We start from the raw sequence: 8112 nt of genomic DNA, 5'->3' as shown, positions 1-8112 counted from the left end.
TCACGAGGTCAGGAGTTCAAGACCAGCCTGACCAATACGGTGAAACTCCGTCTCTACTAAAAATACAAAAATCGGCCGGATGTGGTGGCAGGCACCTGTAATCCCAGCTACTCTGGAGGCTGAGGCAGGAGAATCGCTTGAACCCAGGAGGCAGGGGTTGCAGTGAGCCGACATTGCACCACTGCACTCCAGTCTGGGTGACAGAGCGAGACTGTCTCAAAAACAAACAAACAAACAAACAAAAACGTTGGGTACACATGGACATAAAGGCGGGAACAATAGACATCTAGCGGAGGGACTACTAGAGGGGGAGGGACATACAGAGGTAAGGACTTAAAAACTACCTATTGGGTACTACGCTCACTACCTGGGTGCCGGGATCAATCATACCCCAAACCTCAGCATCATGCAATAGGCCCATGTGACAAACCTGCATATGTGCCCTTGAGTCTAAAATAAAAAGTAAAATAAAAAATAGATAAAATAAAGTGGAACAACATCCCCCCAATTTTTTTCATTAAAATGAAATATAATTATTTCACGAATTGGCTATATATATTTTTTTTAAATATATATTTTTTTTAAAGAAGTAAGCCTTTATTTTCTTGTTTTGCAAATAAAGCTGGCTGAGTTAGTTGCTTTTTGGTGATTAGTCAAAGAGACCAAATCCTGTATCCTCGTCCAATTCCTCTAACTCTTCCTTGGCTTCAACCTTAGCTGAGGCTGCAGCAGCAGAAGGAGCAGCTGTGGTGGCAGTGGCCACAGGGGTAGCAGCCGCAAAGGCATATGGATCAACCAAGAACACCTTGAAGTTTCCAGCAAGTGGGAAGGTGTAATCAGTCTCCACAGACAAAGCCAGGACTCATTTGTACCCACTGATGGTAGAATGGGGTACGGAGGCAACAGCTGGGTAACCAATCTGCAGACAGACATTGGCAATGTTGCGGACACCCTCCAGGAAGTGAGGATTCAGAATTTCCTCTGTGATGTCAAGCACTTCAGTATTGTAGATGCTGCCATTGTCAAACACCTGCTGGATGACCAGCCCAAAGGAGAAGGGAGAGATGTTCCGCATGTTCAGCAGTGTGGCTTCGCTGGCTCCCACTTTGACTCCAGTCTTGATCAGCTGCACATCACTCAGGATTTCAGTGGTGCCTGAAGGTTTTAGTGATGATGCCTAAAGCCTGGAAAAAGGAGGTCTTCTCAGCCTGTAATCCCAGCACTTTGGGAGGCCGAGACGGGCAGATCACCTGAGGTCATAAGTTCGAGACCAACCTGACCAACATGGAGAAACCCCATCTCTACTAAAAATACAAAAAAAAAAAAAAAATTAGCCAGGTGTGGTGGCACATGCCTGTAATCCCAGCTACTCAGGAGGCTGAGGCAGGAGAATCGCTTGAATCTGGGAGACAGAGGTTGTGGTAAGCCAAGATCGTGCCATTGCACTCCAGCCTGGGCAACAACAGGGAAACTCCATCTCAAAAAAATAAAAAAGGAGGTCTTCTCAAGGCTGGCCTGGCACAGTGACATCACATGGGGCAATGGCACCAGCACAGGTGGCACCTGGCACCTTACTGGCTAGCAGCATGTCCCTGATCTCAGTGAGGTCCTCCTTGGTGAACACAAAGCCCACATTTCCCTGGATACGAGGCAACAGTTTCTCCAGAGCTCGGCTGTTTTCCAGGTGCCCTTGGATGGCCTTGAGCATCATGGTTTCTTGCCCATCAGCACCACGGCCTTCCCTCGGAGGGACTTGAGGATCTGCTGCATCTGCTTGGAGCCCAGATTGTCTGCTCCCACGATGAAACATTTCGGATAACCATCCAAAAGCTGGATGATCTTAAGGAAGTAGTTGGACTTCCAGGTCACCCTGTCTTCCGTGGGCATCACGACGGTGCGTCAGGGATTGCCACATAGGATTTAAAGACGATGTCACTCCTGCGAGGACACCTGGTGAGAGAAAAAAAGATACTGTTTACAGGTGACAATAGCTCTCATAGCCTAGCTCCTGATGCTGAGTGCGAAGATTCTAGAGCCCAGTGAAATATCCTTTAGTGCTCCAAGAGCTATTGCCACCTGTAATTACCTGGGAGGACAAGAGATGGCGCTGTGAGCTCAATAGAAAGAGAAGACAGCAGGCCCTGAGCCATCTCCCAGCTGATCAAAGGCCACCAAAATGCAACGCCTGGGATTTTTCTGATTTCCTTCTTCATTGCTTTAGAGGCTTTTCCAAACCCCAAATAAATGCCGATACCAGAGTACATAACTACATAGAGAATTGTTTTCTTCTCATCCTCAGAAGGGACTCAGCTCCCAAACATACATGACATGAAACTGCAAGGAAGACTGGGCAAGCCCTGTGAGTTTCCAGTTTTGCTGGAAAGGGGACTAGCCGGGATTGGGGGTTCTTTGGAAAGCTGTGACTGTCATAAACAATAGCCTGGCGTAAATGACAGAATTGGGTATGGGTGAGCGAGAGAAAAACAGATGAACCAAAACAAAAAGCAAACAACAGTAATTGGCACCATACATCATTGCTGAGCTCTTGGGAGGATCTAAATCTGCTTTTCTGCTAGGAACACATTTGTATCACTTTGTCCAGCTGTTCACAGAAAATCGCATCACTTTGACCATAGGATCACTCCATTTAAAACTCTTCTGTGACAAAAATCTTATCCAGCCTCAGTCTTTTTATCAGTTTTTCAGTCACATTTTCTTTCTTTCTGCCATGTTAGGGACAGAGATGCTCCCTTGGAAAAAGGAAAGCGATAACTTTTCTGAGATAGGGTAGAAAGCAAGATGATGAAGGAAGAATGAGCTAATTTCAGATCTGAGGTGGCGCCAACTCTTGATGGGCTTCATGTGCAATTCATGTGAATTAAGATTAGATGTTTACTCACAAGAGGCTCTCCTCCCCCAGGCATATTTTAACTATAATCCTAATTTCCACCTTCACCCTCTTACCCCAGACTGATTAGCATGCTTATCAAAATAAACATAATTAGGAAGATGAAGCCATAAGGCCAAACACATTAAATAATGCTTTCATATAATTTACAGCAATGCTTCAGAACAAGCTTTCTGCCACGTCATTGTGATCAAGAGATTTGTGTGATGAAGAAATATTTGTATCCCCGAAGGAAGACCTTGGCATCCCATTTCTCTGGTAGGCAGGTTAAAAAAAGAAGAAAAAAAAATGGATAGATGAAAGAAGGATCTACTGATTAAGCTGGCATTTAGACTAGGAATTTTCTGGGTTAATTAACATTTTCATAATACAAATTGCTTTAATTTTTTAAACTTATTTGAAGCCAGGCTTAGTGGCACATGGTGGTAGTCCCAGCTACTTGGGAGGCTGAGGAGGGAGGATGACTTGAGCCCAAGAGTTTGAGGCTGCCGTGAGCTGTAATTGCTCCACTGCACTCCAGCCTGGGGGATAGAGCAAGACCCTGTCTCAAAACAGAACAAAATGAAAAAACAAAATAAAACAAAACAAAACAAAAAGCAACTTATTTGCAATCAAGTTTTGGAGCATTTTGAGAGTGGGTCTAGTTCTCTAGAATGGTCCTTCTGATGATGCCCAACTTCTTTTTAACAACCTTCCCAGAAATGAATTCCTTCATTAAGGCAAACCAGTTTCTGCTTTTCCTGTTCTCGTGGCAGCAGGGAGCATCTGGTTGCCATTCTCTTGGTACATCTGAAGAACCAGCATTAAATTGCCACATAGTTGCTCATCTCCTAGCAAAACAGCCCATTCATTCTCTCTGACCTTCCTCAGAAAGCTTGTTCTCCAAGCCTTTAATCCTGAAGTCGTTTTCGTGAGTTTAGAGCCTTGTCCAAGTTTTTCACACCGTCTTAAATTGCATGACTTTAAACTGGGCTCAGCATTTCAGTGAGTTTAGAATTCTAAGGAAAGAACTTTTAGAAGGGTAAGCTGCATTTTCCTCTATTGCGCTGCTAGCCCTCCAGTCACACAACTGGCAATACTCTCTGTTATGAGCCATGTTCTGAGTTTATACTGGGGGAGACTAGAAATCAGGGCATCCTTTTACTTCTTGTGGGAAAATCCCCACTAAGCCACGGAAAGCTAATATCCTCATTCTCTCTCAGAAGGGCAGGGAAAATTTATTTTTTTGTTTTGGTACCCAGGAAAAATTTGTCCCAAATATGGAAACAGTTAGGCATTTTTGGAAATCCTGCAGAACTATTTGTTATGCTGAGATTTAGGAAAATTTTGGGAATGGAAAACAATGTAGCAATCACTGCCTCCAAAAAAGAAAACTTGGGATTCATATGACCCTGGTCTCCTATTCACTGTCATGCATTCAAGGTACTTTCAGCAACTTGCCACAGATAGGGCACTTTTTAAAAATCTAACTTGTATTTGGAAATTTTTGTTTTTAAAATTTTTTTATTTAAAATTTTAAATTTCTTTTCCCCATTTCCCTAAGAGCTGGAAGGAAAAATTTCAAATTGACAGAAAAGTTGAACACACATATACCCTTCATCTAGATTCACCAGGTATTAACATTTTGTTACATTTGCTTTATTGTTCTCTCTTCATACGTACCCATGCATATACTTCACACACACACACACATATACACACACACACCACTTTCTTTTTGTTGGTTAAACATTTGAAAATAAGGTGCTGACAGCATAACACTTTACCTGTAAGTACTTCAGCCAACATCTCCTGAAAATAAGGCAGCATCTTACAGAAACATGATATAAATATTACTCCTAGAAAAATAAATATTAATTACACACTATCATCTAATAATCTGCAACCCACATCCACATTTCCCCAGATGCTTCCAAAATATCTTTTTATACCTCTTCTATTTTCTGCTCCAAGATGCAAATCCAGGTTCTCTGCATTGGTGTTGAGTCTCTGGAGTCTCTTCCAATCAAGAACCATCCTCCTACTTTCAAAATATTGACTTTTTTTGAAAACTCCAGGCCAACTGGTCTTGTAGGCTGTCCCAACATTCTGAAATTGGCTGATTGTTTCCTTATGATTAGATTCAAGTCAGACAGTTTTGCCAAGAATGCCACGTTGGTATGCTTGTATGCTTCTTGCTACATCCCATCTGGGGTTCATAATGTGGATGCTAAGTTTGATCACTTTCCCAAGGCGATGTCCACCAGTTCTCTCCAAAGGTAAAGATAGGCTTTTCCTTTGTAAATTATAAGTGATATGTGAGTGTTGCCTTGAGTCTGTGTGAGTAGCTTGCTCTCCATCGTCTTTCCCCCGGTGGTTTTACTGCACATTGTTGATCTTTGCCTGAATCAATACTAGGAAATGCAAAATGGCAATTTTCTAATTTTATCATTCCTTCCAATATTTAACTGATACTGTGGAAGGGGTTTCTCCCTTCCCTTCTTCTCTTTCTCTAGTTAGCGCTCTTGACTAAAAGAATTCGGCTGGGCGTGGTGGCTCATGCCTGCAATCCCAGCACTTTGGGAAGCCAAGGTGGGCAGATCAATTGAGGTCAGGACTTCGAGACCAGCGTGGCCAACATGGTGAAACCCTGTTGTACTCAAAGTACAAAAATTAGCCCGGCATGATGGCGGGCGCCTGTAATCCCAGCTATTCAGGAGGCTGAGGCAGGAGAATCGCTTGAACCCGGGAGGCAGAGGTTGCAGTGAGCCGAGATCTCGCCACTGCACTCCAGCCTGGGTGACAGAGCCAGACTCTGTCTCAAAATTAAAAAAAAAAAAAAAAAAGGAATTCACAAGCCTTCACTGAATTGCTGGTTTGATTTTTCTATGCCCCTGACGGGAGTGGAGGGCCCTGCTTCTTTTATGACTGAGGATGTAAAAATGATGAGGAGCATGTTGAAATCCATTTTATTGTGTTTCTCATCATCAAATCATAGGAATTTGGAGACCACTTCAAACTGAGTTCAGGTTTTTTCTCTTCTTGCTTTTGTGTGCATGTGTATGTGTGTGTGTTTTGTTTGTTTGTTTGTTTTGAGACAGGGTCTTATGCTGTTGTCCAGGCCGGAGGACAGTGGCGCAATCACAGCTCACTGCAGCCTCGAACTCCTGTGCTCAAGTGATCCTCCTGCCTAGCCTCTTGAGTAGCTAGGACCACAGGTGCGCACCACCACACCTGGCTAGATTTTTCATTTGTAGAGGTAGGGTCTCACTACGTTGCCCGGGCTGGTCTTAAACTCCTGGCCTCAAGCTATCCACCTACCTTGGCCTCCTAAAGTGTTGGGATTGCAGACATGAGCCACAGCACCCAGCCTTGCTTCCTTTTTGACACTTAAAACAGGTCACAAATGTACAAAATGGTATATGATGGATGGGAAGAGTAGTGCTATGATTTGAACGTTTGTCTCTCCCCGCAAATTCGTATGTTGAAATCCTAACTGCCAAGGTGATGATAATAGGAGGTGGAGCCTTTGGGAGGTGATTAGGTCATGAGGGCGGAGCCCTCATGAATGTGATTAGTGCCCTTATAAAAGAGACTAGAGCTAGCTAGTTCCTTCCATCATGTGAGGACACAGAAGGTGCCAGTTTTGAGGAATCAAGCCCTCACCAGGGATTGAATCTGCTGGCAACTTTATCTTGGACTTCTCAGCCTCTAGAACTGTGAGAAATAAATTTCTGCTGTTTATAAGCTACCCAGTTTATGGCGTTTTGTGATAGCAGCCTGAACAAACTAAGGCGGGGGTGACCATGAGGTTCAATTGGGACTTACAGATGATCACCCATTATGCTGTCTTCCTCTAGTCTGTTCTTTCACCCTCTCCCTCTTCTGGGTGTTTATTTCATACCCATTCTCCCTTCAAACCTTCAACACCACCTCGGATATCTTCACTCTTAGCTAATAACCTTGCTTCCTGCTTTAAGTTCTGAGCTACATGTGCAGGACGTGCAAGTTTGTTACGTAGGTAAATGTGTACCATGGTGGCTTCCTGGTGGTCTCCTGCACCTATCAACCCATCCCCTAGGTATTAAGCCCTGATGCTCTCTCCCCTCTCCCAGCCCGCCTGAGAGGCCCCAATGTGTGTTGTTCCTCTCCCTGCTTCTGTTTTTCTTTTCTTTTTTTTTTTTTTGTTTGTTTTGAGACAGAGCCTTGCTCTGTCACCCAGGCTGGAGTGTGGTGACCTGATCTTGGCTGACTGCAGTCTCCTCCTCCCGGGTTCAAGAGATTCTCCTGCCTCAGCTTCCCGAGTAGCTGGGATTACAGGCACCCGCCACCATGCCTGGCTAATATTTATATTTTTAGTAGAGACAGGGTTTTACCATGTTGGCCAGACTGGTCTCGAACTCCTGACCTCAGGTGATCCGCCTGCCTTGGCCTCCCAAAGTGCTGGGATTACAGGTGTAAGCCACCTCGCCCAGTTTGCTTCCTGCTTCCTGCTTCTTGAATCAGAGGGAAGTTATTAGAGGAGATTTCCAAACCTGCCTGGCACTACATCTCCCACTTCCCAGTGTCTGCTCTGCACCCTCTGCTTTTCCTCCCATTAGCACAGGTGAGCTCTCCATGCTCCTGCCAAAAACACATCCCTCCACTGTGTGCTAGACCGCTCAGAACACTGCTCCAGGAAAGCTCTCCTCTCTCTCTTGCATCATCAAATATATTAATTCTATACCACACATCACCGTCAGCAAACCACAGTGTTACTATTTCTCCCAAGTAAAGAAAAATCTCTTCTTGACATGATTTTCCTTGCCAGCACCCAACCCATTACTTTGTTCCCCACTGAGGCAAAAATCCTGAAAACAGTGATCTCTGTGTGTCTCCACATCTTCTCTTCCCATTTTCTTTTTTCTTTTTTGTTTAGAGTCGGAGTCTCACTCTCTCTCCCAGGCTGGAGTGCAGTGGCTTAATTGTAGCTCACTGCAGCCTCAAACTCCTGGGCTCAAGCAATCCTCCCCCATCATCCTCCCATATAACTGGGACTACAGGCTTGGGTCACTGCACCTGGCTAATTTTTAAACATTTTTTAGAGATGAGTTCTCAGGGTATCACTATGTTGCCCAGGCTGGTCTCAGACTCCTGGCGTCAAGTGATCCTCCCGCTTCAGCCTTCCAAATAGCTGGGACAACAGGTATATGTCGCCATGCCTGGTTAACTGAAAAACAGTTTTT

At 44.4% G+C, this 8112-nt stretch overlaps 1 pseudogene; it reads right to left on the bottom strand.

Annotated features, from left to right (window-relative positions):
- Nucleotides 1-622: 622 nt before the first annotated feature.
- On the bottom strand, nucleotides 623-1905 carry LOC468554 (large ribosomal subunit protein uL10-like; annotated as a pseudogene).
- Nucleotides 1906-8112: the final 6207 nt, after the last annotated feature.

The sequence above is a fragment of the Pan troglodytes genome, chromosome 17 (assembly GCF_028858775.2).
Source record: "Pan troglodytes isolate AG18354 chromosome 17, NHGRI_mPanTro3-v2.0_pri, whole genome shotgun sequence".
Classification (NCBI taxonomy): Eukaryota; Metazoa; Chordata; class Mammalia; order Primates; family Hominidae; genus Pan; species Pan troglodytes.
This window is presented reverse-complemented; position numbering and strand designations above follow the sequence as displayed.